Genomic DNA, 13,156 nt, shown 5'->3' with positions numbered 1-13,156 from the left:
ATAACGGGCCGTGGGGTAGAATAATTTCCTATAAGCAACAAAGAACCCTTAGAAACGAAGGGCAAAAACTTCCGATCGACAGAATCTGGGGACTTACTCTCAGAAACAAAACTCTCCTCAGAACCACATGAAAGAAAGGCTTAGGTACGATGGACACAAAAGTATTTGGGGAATCTGATTTTTAAACTGGAGTTTTTAGCATACAGAAATCAAATGACCTGGCTTCTTACAATGTGAACAAACGGGATCAGAATCGCTGGTAGTCTTTGGCTTAGACTGAAAAGTATGTGACTGCTTGCCACTAGAATTTGAACCTGTTCTATCACCACTGTAACCTGCATGTCCTGAAGTCTTACCCAGGGAAAAGCCCTTTGACCAGAAAACTTTGGATTACCTGGAGACCAAAATGAACTCTTGTCAGTCAAACAATAATCATCTGCCAACATTGCTGCCTGTAAGTCATCAACCTTTTGTTCATCCAAATAAGTCTTAAGATCAGAATGAACACTCCGTTTGAAATCGTCCATCAAAACTAACTGTCTCAAAATTGTGACTTCCTTAGACCCACTCCACCTATCAAACAATGTTTCTGTTTCTGTAGCAAACTATACAAAAATCTTTATGACCTAATGTGAGCATTTCTGAACTTTTGACAATAAGCCTCAGGCACTAACTCATAAGCTTTGAAAAGTGTACTCATGACAATATCATAGTCTGAGCTTTGCATATTGACAAGGCTGAATAAGCATCCTGAGCTTTACCCTTCAAAACAGTTTACAGTAGCACAGTCCATGACTCCCTAGGCCACTTGAGATTTTCAGCAACCTTTACAAAATGTAGAAAATATTTGTCTATTTCTTTCTCATTAAAAGGGATTACCAGTCTAACATGCTTCACAATATCAAAAGAGGAAGAGTTTGAGGGTGGAGAAGGGTTTTCAAGCTTTTTCAATGGAATTTCTCTGTCAACTTTCAATTTTCTCAATTCTATTTCCTTTCTATCTCTGTCTCTTTCTATATCTCTTTCTATTTCTTTCTCCATCTCAACCCTTTTTCTTTCCCTTTCTTCTTATTCTCTTTCCATCTCAAACTTTTTCATCTCCATTTCTTTCCCTTTTTCCATCCTTTTCAGTTCTTCCTGTTTTCTATTTTCTTCTTTTTGAATTTTTCACTGAATTTCAGGTTTCTTTAATTCCAACCAATCTGAACAAACATTCTTCTTGCACCATTTCCAAAAACATCATGTTTGAAAAAACTCCCTCATCAATATAATGATTCAACACAATTCTCAAAATCAGGACTTTCCTCATTGCAGGTTTGACATCAAGTTGGAGATGTGAAGAAATTTGCACCAAAATCAGATTTGACTGTCTCAGAGTCAGGGGACAAAACAAACTTCTCAAGTGCAAACATCATTTTGCTGGTTCCACAATTAACTTGTTGCAAAAGTGCCAAATATTGAAAAGGTATAAGAAATCCCCTCAGAACCAGTAAAATATAACACTGACAAGTCTAACATTTTCAATAATATCTATTGAACAAACAAAAGCAAGATTCACCCTGTCGATGTTGTACGGTTTCAAGGACCATATCAAATCGTTTCTTTCCCTCTCTCCCTCTCAAGCGATTTGGCATCAAATCGTTGCATTTTCTTTTGGGGATGTACCAGGGCACAAGGAGGAAGACTTTCCAGATGGCTTGTTTTTCGAGACAGGCTGAATATCGTGCGTCCGCTGCTTCTCAGCATGTTCATTTGATGTTTCACCATTTTGTTCTTGAACAGGTCTTCCTTGAATTTTGCATGCTTGATGTGCTTTTTCACCATTTTTTTTTTATGCCTTTCACCTTTCCGATTTTATCAATGTCGGCTTTCTTGAATGAATTCATCATAGGTCTCAAGCCGACATACTCGTCGATCAGCGTCCCCACACATTCATCATCTATGTTGCTGAGCACTATTTTGTTGGTGGTGTCATGCAAGGGGTGGTCTCTGGGGTGTCGTACAGGTGAATGTGTTTTTTCATTTCTTCAGACACATCCTTGGTGCGAATTTCTATGAACAGGGAATCCATGTCCGTGTGCACCACTTTGCACTCGTCACCCTACTGATTTTTATCTTATTGTAGTAGAAATTGTACATCAAGTTTTTGGATAAGTCAAGGATGCTCATTCTCACGTAAATGGCCCATTGAATTTGATGTGGCTTTTGTTCATATGCAGCGCATATATACACCCTCAGATGCATGTCACTCAGAGCCATGTACAGTCCCACGCTGAACTTGTAGCTGACTTTCGAATGGGGGTTTTCCAGTACGTCTTGATAGCATATGCTGGCACTCTGCAGATCAACTGGAAAAGCAATGGCATCCTCAATGTTGGCAACAAACTGTTTCTGTGTGTTGTAAGCCACCTCTTCACCCAGGTTGTTGGACCGCATTTGCACCTCCACACCCAGCAGTGCCCACATGTACTTTCGGATCATGCATGAGTGAACCCTTTCGACGTGTTCAACATAAACGTTTCTCAGTCTTCTTTAACGTCTCAAGCTGCTCCACCATTGAAATGGTGAAAGTGACACCACCTTTACAATTCATGCGATCATCTCACCATTCATTGCTTGATAGATCAAAGTCCCGATGTAGTAAACCTCGTCTCAGCAAATCGTCACTGACTTCCTTCAAGGATTTTTTCCACCACTGTATGAGAATGCCCAAACCGTGTTTGGGACCCCGTCTACACCAATGTATTTGTACTCATGCTGATCGTGTGGATTGTTTACCACATTCGACACCTTGTCCTATGGCAAACAGTGAGCCGATTTCGTTCTGAGCTGGTAGTTCATCAAAATAACACATGGACCGTTCAACACCACACCGCAACCATTCGCTGTGCACCACACAGCAAAGCTGAATTGCCTCGGGTTGTTGAACCAAGTGTGCACCGTTTTGACGTTCGTGACCAAAAGCCTATACTTTTGAAATACATAATTCATTCTTGAAAGACTTAAAAGTCCTCGACGTCCACCACAATGTTAATCTGTGTGAGATCGACGTCGATTTTAGAGTAAACCACTCCTGGTGCCTACATATGGAATGTATATACGATAGTGTTATAAGTGAATCATGAGTGATGAACCCATACTACTGTCGCACGCGATAGATCGGGTCAGCTCAAAGTCGCACTGATGATCGAAGAGAGGAACAAAAAGCTGTTCATCAATAATGTGCACCACCTGTTGATCAACAGTTATTTCATGTGCATGCTGAAGGATGAAGCCATCAAACTAGGCAGACCCTTGGCAAAAATGCAGACCCTTGGCAGATGACTCCCGAGGCCACTCCTGAGAGACATGCATTCCATTCACCCTGCAGACAGCTATCGCCTTGCTAGTCAGCCAGCCGTACACAAAGACACAGTGCTTGCTCACAGCAACCCCCGAGACCATCCTGAGCTGACCACTGTGGAGACCTGCATTTCATTTACCTTTCACACAGCTATCGCCTCGATAGTCAGGCGGCTGTGTATCATCATAGAGACAACATAGCAACCCCGACACCGTGGGGTGCCGACCAATGCTGAGATTTGCGTTTCGTTCACCCTTTAGACAGCTATTGCATCGCTAGTCAGCCAGCCATTCGTGATTAGCTGACACACACACACACACTACAACTCATCCGCCCTCAGCACTGGCTTAAAGCAACTCCTGCGACTGTAACAAGACGACCACTGCCAAGACCTTCATTCTGTTCTCCCTTCAGACAGCTATTGCCTCACTAGACAGGTGGCTATGCATCATTAACACCAAGACTGTGCACTGACGGTGGCAAAGAGACAACAACTGAGACCGGCATATCATTCACCTTTCAGACAGCTCTAACATCACTACAAGCACGTCCCAATGAGAAAGTGACAGAGCAACTGGGGGAACGCTGACTGTTGCATTTCATTCTGTTGAAAACACCTCTCGCCTTGCCAATATATAGCAAGTACAACAAGATATTGGATTGTTAGCCTTTTGCCATACTGACGCCATGCTCACTAAAAAGTGATTATTGCCTAAGCTATTTGACCAATTTTCGTAAAATTTTGCATGTATCTTGGCAGATGGTTATGCTATAGCAAAACAGCATTGAGAAGACTCTCAATGACTTCATTTGATTAATTAAGACTTATTTACAACAAAACGTTGAACAACACCCCATTTCCATGAACAACACCCCATTTCCATGAACAACACCCTTGCTCGCTTTAAAGTCCATATCTCGAAAATTATTCCACCGATTTTACTCAAAATTTGCACGCACCTCGGTGAGTAGTATGCACAATGGGGACACAGGATAAGAGACAACCAGGGCCTTAATTGAAAGGTCCTGGTCCCGTGCCCTCATTGTGTATACTACTCGTACTGTTGTCAGAAAAAGCTTAGATTAAATCTCTCAACAGTCACTGCAATGAGCTCCCGCTGTGCCATGCCTGAAGTCGACCTTGCGCTTTGCTAGTAGCTGCTACACGGAGTCCAGGAATGACTTGTAATTTGGTAGACTACATTAAAAGGCTCCATTATAGATACACTCCACTTGGTTGACAGCTTGGTCTCTTTGTGTGTAATGTGTCTCACCCTGTTGTGAGGGAGAAAGAAGAAGTAGGCTTGATGGACTCGATGTTGAAATATCAAACTTTCTCATCAAAATATACCTGCTGGCAGGTAGATTTGCCACCAGGCTTTTTTCTTCACCCAAGCTTTAGTGGTATCCTTATAGACTTCGGCAAGCTTGTGGATAGAGGCCGTGCCTTTTCAGTATTCCTGTGGGAGTAAATTTTATCCCTTGTTTATTCATTATATTTTTTCTTTACTACAACTATGCCCATCGGCAAACTACGTGACAGCATTGTGAGCAATCATCTGTTTGGTTACATGAACGACAGCAATGTTTTGTCTAACCCTATTCTGTATATCCTATGCTTATCACACCTGAGCACATTCGTCTGATGTTTGAAGGTCTTTCCTTTGAACAGGGCCTGTTTGAAGAGAATACGTGATTTCTTGTTGACCATATATTTTTTCAGAAGACTTCTGATTCCACTGCTCTCAGCTTTCAAAATCAAATACATTTTAGGCCTTAAGCCAACGTATGCACATTCATCTTTTTAGATGCCGTACAGATGGATGTTTTCATATGAAAACATCACGGAATCAGTGTGTCGGTATGCAGTACCTCTCACTAATTGTCATATTGCTTTTGAATGTCTTTAGAATAAAAATGATATTTTACATATTACATATTTTATGTGATGGTCCAAGTCCGCTTTGAGTATGTATCCCTTTGTCATACTCTTTGTTGATCTTGTTAGTGATCACAGGTGTAGTGCTGTTGATGTTGATATTAGACTGAATGGTAATATGCCACTCCTTCAGATATTTACCCACATCATGGTGTCTTGGCACAAGTCACAATTCAAGCAGTTTACTGTCTTCCAGCAATGTCTCCATTTGAGCTTCCTCATACTAGAATAATTCTTCAGCTCGTCTTCTCTCGGCTGGTTTTTCAGATCTTTAACAGTAGTGGACTCGACATATTTCATGTCAAGTGAAGTCGACAGCTGAGCTTTCCTCATACAAGAATATCCCACCAGCTCTTGCCACCACTTTGGGTTCTTTCACTGTCGCCATTGTTGATATATCTAATTTCAAATTCAAATGTATAATTGATTTGCAAAATACACATGCAAAGTCGAATCTCTAATTCATTTGCAATATCCATATGCAAAGTTAAATGTCTAATGAGTTGTTATATTGGAAGTCAAATGTCTCATGGTGTGGTTCCAGTGACGATCTCAGGAGTTTGACTGGCTTGACCTTGCAAACTATATAGCTACTCGACCTCTCTCAACCTGGGGGATATATCGACCTAGGGGGTATATCGGCCTGTGTCAACATCACAATGACCTCACAACGGCCTCGTAAAAACCTCAATTTCAGTCTGACTTCAGTCAACCTGTCTTGACTCCAGCCGACCAGGTTGAGAAGACATATATACAGAGTCAAAAAAGAAACTTCACATTCTTTCTTCAGGGCACTTTAAAAGAACAAGAGATAGTAAGATGATTAAATTGTTATTATTTCATTGCTGAGATCTGTGTGATGTACTTGTTACACTGACAGTGCCATAATCAGTTCCATTAAGCTACCCCGCCGTTCCAAAACATGGGTATACAGAATATCAAGTCACAAGAATAAAAAATCGAAATTCCTTAGTTCAATATTGTGTATGGGCGCCCCTGCCAAACACCGTCTCCTCATCGACTGCCTGATGCTTGTGAACACATGGTTGTGGGTTCTGCGCCATTGCTCTTTTGCAGGTCAGCGCCAAGTTCCTGCAAATTCTGAGGTTGGATCCTAAAACCACAAAGCCTTATCCCAAGTGCATCTCAAACGTGCTCTATTGAATTAAGGTCAGGGCACATCAATGGCCAGACCATGACATTGATTCCAGCGTTTTGAAGGAGATTTCCTTTCAACATCGCGGTATGCGGCCAAGTATTATCATGCTGGAACTGTAGACCTGGGCCATGAGCCGTCATGAAAAGAACAAGTTCAGCTGTAAGCACCTGGTCGTGGTAAGCAGCTTTGAGGTTTCCTTGGATGACCAGAAGTCGGGAACGGTTGTTTCCAAAGAAAGCACCCATTGCTACTTCCACCCCTGAATCTGTCAACTTCCTGTACACAACATTGGGCATAACGTTCACATCTCCAGACTTTATGCCTGCTAACCTGAGGGTAAACCTGGATTCATCGCTAAAGACAACTCGATTCCAGTCTCTCTGGGTCCGTCGGGGGTGACGTTGGGCCCACAGGAGACGCTGACGTTGTTGAAATGGCGTCAATATTGGACTACAATATGGATGTTGAGAATGGAGACTGGCAGCCCGCAACCGATTTCGAATGGTCTGTGAGGACAGATGACTTCTAAACATCTCAGCCCTGGTTCTTCTGCTCGTGACGTCACACGTGGACAACCTGACCGTGGGCGATCAGAACTGGTGCCAGTTTGTTGTAGACGACCTCGGAAATCATACATATTAGGACGGCTGCATCCGATTGCTCTTGCGATGTCAATAAGTTTGCACAATTGACAATCGTGGCATTTAACGTACCGTTAGAACTGTCTTTTAAAAGTGGGGTTTTTCTCAATTATTGAAGCCAATGCAATCATGTGCAAATGAAGAAAACTTAGATGCGAAGGTCACGTGATCGACTGCACGTGCAAAACCTGATTTGGCACTAACGTCATTTGCACGACAAATGGATGGGTTTGAGCGGGTTTTGCTAACGTTTTCTAGAGTCGAAAGATAGGGATCCCATTTCGGATACAAAGATGTATCATCAAAGTAAAAAATATTCATTATTTTTTAAAAATTACATTTTGTGAAGTTTCTTTTTTGACTCAGTATACATGACCTAAACTCGATCAGCTAGACCTGTACTCGACCAGCACGACCTGCAGATCTACCTAATTTCGACCACATCTGAAGTTAATCTCGTCCCAAGTCGACCGACCCAACCTCTACTCAAACTGTGCATGACTAGGGTGACTGGTTCTCGATGGAAATTTGATTTTTTTTCTTCTCCTGAGTATACCCTTGGTTTCCAAATTATTTAAATCATTGGCGCAATGTTCACCAGGTGTTCATTCAATTTGAGGTCTGCAAAGAAGTAACTTCACCATGTTGAACCTTGATGTAAACCTGGTGCTCCCCGATTAGAGAAGACTGCTTACACTTTGGGTGCAGACTTCTAAGCAACTGCTTGAAATGGTGCATGAAGTGGAGAAAGTCTTCACTCTTCAACAGCCAGAGCCTCAGCCGTAAGCATCAGTCTGATCCTTGGCACTTTCAAAGCTGAGTATCTGGCAGGTGAGTAAGATCAAAGCAAATGGGTTGCTGTGGCCCGTGCTTTTGAGAAAAGATGACAATTTTCACATTGCCTCAGTGAGACCCAAAAGCGGGTCCTTCTTCTACAACTACAAAAACTTCTTCCCTATCGTCTTGTTGGCATTTGCAGATGCTATCTACAGTTTCTTGTGGGTCAAGGGACCCGAGAGACCAGCATCAGACAACCAGCCATTCACAGCTACGAGATTTGGACCCAGATTTTCAAAGCGCTATTAGCTCCTACTGATCGAAAGAACTTACACCCAAAGCCTTTGTGCCTCTAGTGATTTTTTTATTCTTTTTATACGGAATAAATGCCAGCAGTGGGGTCCACTGAACACTGGAGGAAATTAAAAAGAAATGGATAGACTTGAAGTTGACCTGGCTCAACCTAACTTGTACTGAAAATCGACCAACTCGACCTTCACGTCAGAGAAAAGCAGGTCTTTTGGAAATTTGTTGACTGGATAGTCCAAATACAAGCATACAGTGTGTGTAGGTCTGTTATAACCATATCAATTCACGACATTGTACAAGGATTGATATTTTTGCTTTCCTCGAACATCAAGCTGCCATCCCGTGACATGTGATTGTGTACGTTTTAGTGTAGGTAGTAACAAGCATAGTATATATCTATTACTGCATAGTGAGTATATACAACTGACAATGTTGATATGCATTGGGTTGCTAATTAGTGATTAAACATTGTAGGTTGGTGTACAGAGAGGCAGTACATCAACCTACTCTGCTCAAATAACTAATTAGCAACCCAATGTATATCAACCTTGTCAGTTGTATATACTCACTATGCAGCTATATATATATTATCCTTGTTACTACTCTTTGTATCACATGCTTTATAAAGGTGTTACTGTCTAAAGAGGCTGACTCTCCATATAACAAGCTTTTTCTTCACCTATACATTTAGAATTGCCTCTCAAAGAAGGATATCATCACAAGACGGGTGAATTTGAGGACTGTCTTGTTAAATGTGGTGTGTAATTTGAACATTGATCTAAAAAAAGTCACGCAAGTCTCCCTTGTAACTAGAGACATGAGAAGGTGTTTTTGCAAGTGCTTTCTTGTTTTTACTTGTACCAACTGTTTTTGAGCAAACAATATACTTATATGCATATGTTTGTGCCAGGTACTACCGAGCATGTAGGATACACGCAGCCTCCGTGAACACCTCGCATCATCACTATTTGAAAGTGATTCCTGTGCACGTTTTAATGATAGAGGCTGATTCGCCATTGGACTTCATGTGGAAAATAATTTCTGTTGTTTGTATTTGTGATGTATAACATTCATCTGTGAAAATATACACCAAAACTACATAAATGATTTCTAATTATGTTGTAACAGAGTACGATGTCTGTGATATTTGGGAAACACTTTCACAATAATTGTGAGAAGGCAGGATCAAAACGCTATCTTATTTACAATGCTGTTTACAAGGAGATGTGTTACCAAAACCCAGGTGTGTACATTCCATAAACGTCAGTTTAACTTCATTAAAACAGACGAAAACACCGTCACATGGTTTTTGGAACTTGAGCGAGTGAGTGATATGAGCGTGTTATGCCTCAATATTATCACAGGTATATAAAATTAATGATCTCATTTCAGACTAGTGTCACCTAGCTTGAGGATGTTGCACTCAATCAGACAAACATGTGACATCGTCATTTCTTCGCTTCACCAACACGCAGACTCTTTACCCATCTCCTAGAGTTTCATAAGAGTCATCTCCCTTGTCTGGCCACATGGGTCTCGTCCTTAGACCTCCGCGTTTTCCTCTAAACGCTGTCATATTATACTGACTGTTAATTATGATCGTTTCTGAATGGAAATCAAATTCCTTTCAGCAAAATACCATTCCAATTAAGACAATTGACATCTACATCGCTAAACAATTCATTCTGTAGTTAAAATCTGAGCAAACCAATATCGAACCAATATTTCCCTTGCAAAAGGTAACATTTCGTAATAAGACACGATTGGTGACTGGTTATGTCTCAGATCGTTACGTACAGGGCTACGCTTTCCGGCTGCCAGTACATGGTGGAAAATTCAAAAACATTCTTCACTCGCCAGACTGACGAAAGACGAATAACAATCTCTGAATAATGATCTCTAAATGCGAATTTTGACAGAAACAGATAATTCCATTCAAACTGAAAAGGAGCTCCAGTGTTTTTGTTAGATGGATATTTAAACGCTTACTTAGCAGAACGCGCTGGGCGGAAGTGAGAGATAAGGGGTTGCCGTGTACACACTGGACAGAGAGTGAGTTTGGTTTTACGCCGTTTTTAGCAATATTCCAACAATATCACTGTTATCATTGCGGTGACACCAGAAATGGGCTTCACACACTGTACCCATGTGGGAATCGAACCCCGGTCTTCGGCGTGACAGGCGGACGCTTTAACCACTAGGGTACCATACAGAACGCACACTTCATCTCAAACACAGCAAACCCAGGGTCTGCCATGGATGACAAAAAATGGAACGTGAATCCCTGAAATATGTTTGTGAATTAGAAGTATGACTTTCCTACAAGGAAAACAAAGTTATACAACATTCAATTTATTTTCATTTTTATTCAAAAACTATTGATTGGAAATTTCATCACACATAAACATTTTTACCCTTAAATATGAGTAGGCTGGGTGGTTATAATTAATCAAAAAAAGAGCAGGGAAAGCACACACTATCTACTTTCATAGAAAATATACCAGAAATACTGTATGGTCATAATACACTAAGACAAAAACATATTGGGATGATTTTGTAATATCCTGTTTGTTTTCTCACGGATATATACTCTATTGTGCGGCAACTAGTTCTTTGATTGGGCATCGCGATTCTTCTGACAGTGAGTTGTATGCTCTTCCTCTTCTGTGGCAAGCAGATCACGGAGAGGTGACGACAGAAATGTGTTGTACACAGAATGTGCCATTTTTCATGAACTGTGTAAAATTTTCATCAGAAATCTCCGACCCCTGTGGACTGGGACAGCTACTATCAACAAAACGAAGCTGATGTTCCTTGGAAAGTTAAGCCGAAGCAACCACAGATGGGTCTTTAAAATATTCTGTTATTCTATTATAAGTGTGCTCAGTATAAAACAGCCAGTTACCAATGCGAATCTGTAACGCACGATCTTTTTCAGTGTAGCAAAGAAATATGAACTATGGACTTCAGTTGATCACTTTATGAAATCTAAGCAGTTTCCATCCAAGGAGGCATGGAACAAAACGATACAGACCGTGATAACAGAACATGCCTGCAACATCGGCCTGAACTGAACAGATTCTATAGAATCCAACGTAAACCTGTTCCACAAAGACCTTGGAATGTGTGAATTCTATGCAACATCCCAACATGTGTATGCACTTGTGAAAATAGGAATGCCACCAATACCAGTGTTTAACGTGTAATGAAGAGTGCAATGATAAAATAAAACACCAACTAGTATATTTTCAGCTTTAGCTGATGCAAGAAATATTTTGTTATGAGCAGCTGTTTGGCACATTAAGCCTGGAACAGTACATGTGTATAAAAGACCATGCAGCCGAAGAAGTCAAAATTGTGGCAATACCAGGTGGTATAATCCCTATTGTAGAGAACATGGGCGTTGACACTTGGGCTGAATTCATAGGACGTGTATCACGTGACATAAGCTCCTGGAGCCTGCGATCACTGCTGTATCTCTAGACAGTGAACTATAGACAGTGACCCAACTCTGACTAGATGTAAATATATGGCTTTATAAAACTTCCCTTTTCCCTTTACATTACTTCTGTAAGTGTGGTGTGTTGACAGAATCACGGACGTTGTCACTCTCCGAAGGAAGTACCGACCATTCATTCTCAAAACTTGAACGCTTTACATCAATATTACTTGTTCTATGTATATACAGTTTCAAGTTAACTCTTTCACACATATACCGTCAACGAAGACATGCATTATAACCTCAAGAGCAAACATCGTTGTCTAACAAATTCATCCTAGGAAATTCTTATTTGGAAACATGAATGAATGTATATGAAAGTCTAGGAGCTTTGTGTCCTTTGTGCAAGGTACTTTTCGGTAATTTTCTAAATTGTAGATTACATTTCTAAGTGAAAAAGAACACGTGTTTAACACATGGACTAACATCTGAATGTGACTTTCACACCACAGTATCGTTTCTATTCACGCACCATGCACTCACCACACGCACGCACCCCCTCCCCTACATACATACACACGCACACGCACGCGCACGCACGTGCACGCACGCACACACACACTCACATTGACCGGGTGTGTTTGATGACATAGGGCATATTTCCCCACAAAGCCCTTTTTCTCGGAAGAGATAACATCGTCATTCGTGGAAGAGGACAATAAGATCTCTATTCTCGTTCACGTCGTACTTAGTGAACCCGCCTGACTGGTTCTGAACACATTTACTAACTAGTGTTGCTAAGGAAGTTTTTAAGGTAACGATTAATAGCCTGAATATATATAATATGTATGTTTTCAGGCTATTAATCATTACCTCAAAACTTCCATAGCAACACTAGTCGCTAGCAACACTAACTGTAAACACACACACACACACACACACACACACACACACACACACACACACAGGGAAAGGCAGGGATGGGGCAGAGAGAAAGAGAGCAAATGAATGTGAGTGAATGAGTGTGTGACTGAGAATGAGTGAGCATGTCACTTACTAGGGCCTAAGGGTGGAGATACTTTTTGGCATCAAACTGATACACTGTCGCAGATACATTCAGATATTCAGTTTCTTCTCCTCAGACACCTGACAAAGTCGCAGGTATTTTCACGACCGATGCAGTGTTTATAATACGTACACCCATTTTAATACTTACAGGCAACTATTCACCCAGCATTGTAAATGAGAGCGAAACTAAAATCCTTCCTGGTGGTCACAGCTACTTGAAATAGATTAACCAAGCTACACAGCACGGCTGAATGTCGATCAATTTTTAAGGAATACCACATTCACAGTAAATAATTCACAGAATTGCAGGACTCGCAATTTCTCGGAATAACGTGTAGGTGTTTATGGACTATAGCCAAGAAACGTGGTTCAAGGTTGTTGGAATAACTTGCTATTACTAATAAGCAGAATAAATAATTATTAACATTCTTTATGTGTATAGTAGATCATGTGACCTCATGCATTTAATAAATGGAATACT

This window comes from Haliotis asinina, chromosome 2 (assembly GCF_037392515.1).
Source record: "Haliotis asinina isolate JCU_RB_2024 chromosome 2, JCU_Hal_asi_v2, whole genome shotgun sequence".
NCBI classification, from domain to species: Eukaryota; Metazoa; Mollusca; class Gastropoda; order Lepetellida; family Haliotidae; genus Haliotis; species Haliotis asinina.
This window is presented reverse-complemented; position numbering follows the sequence as displayed.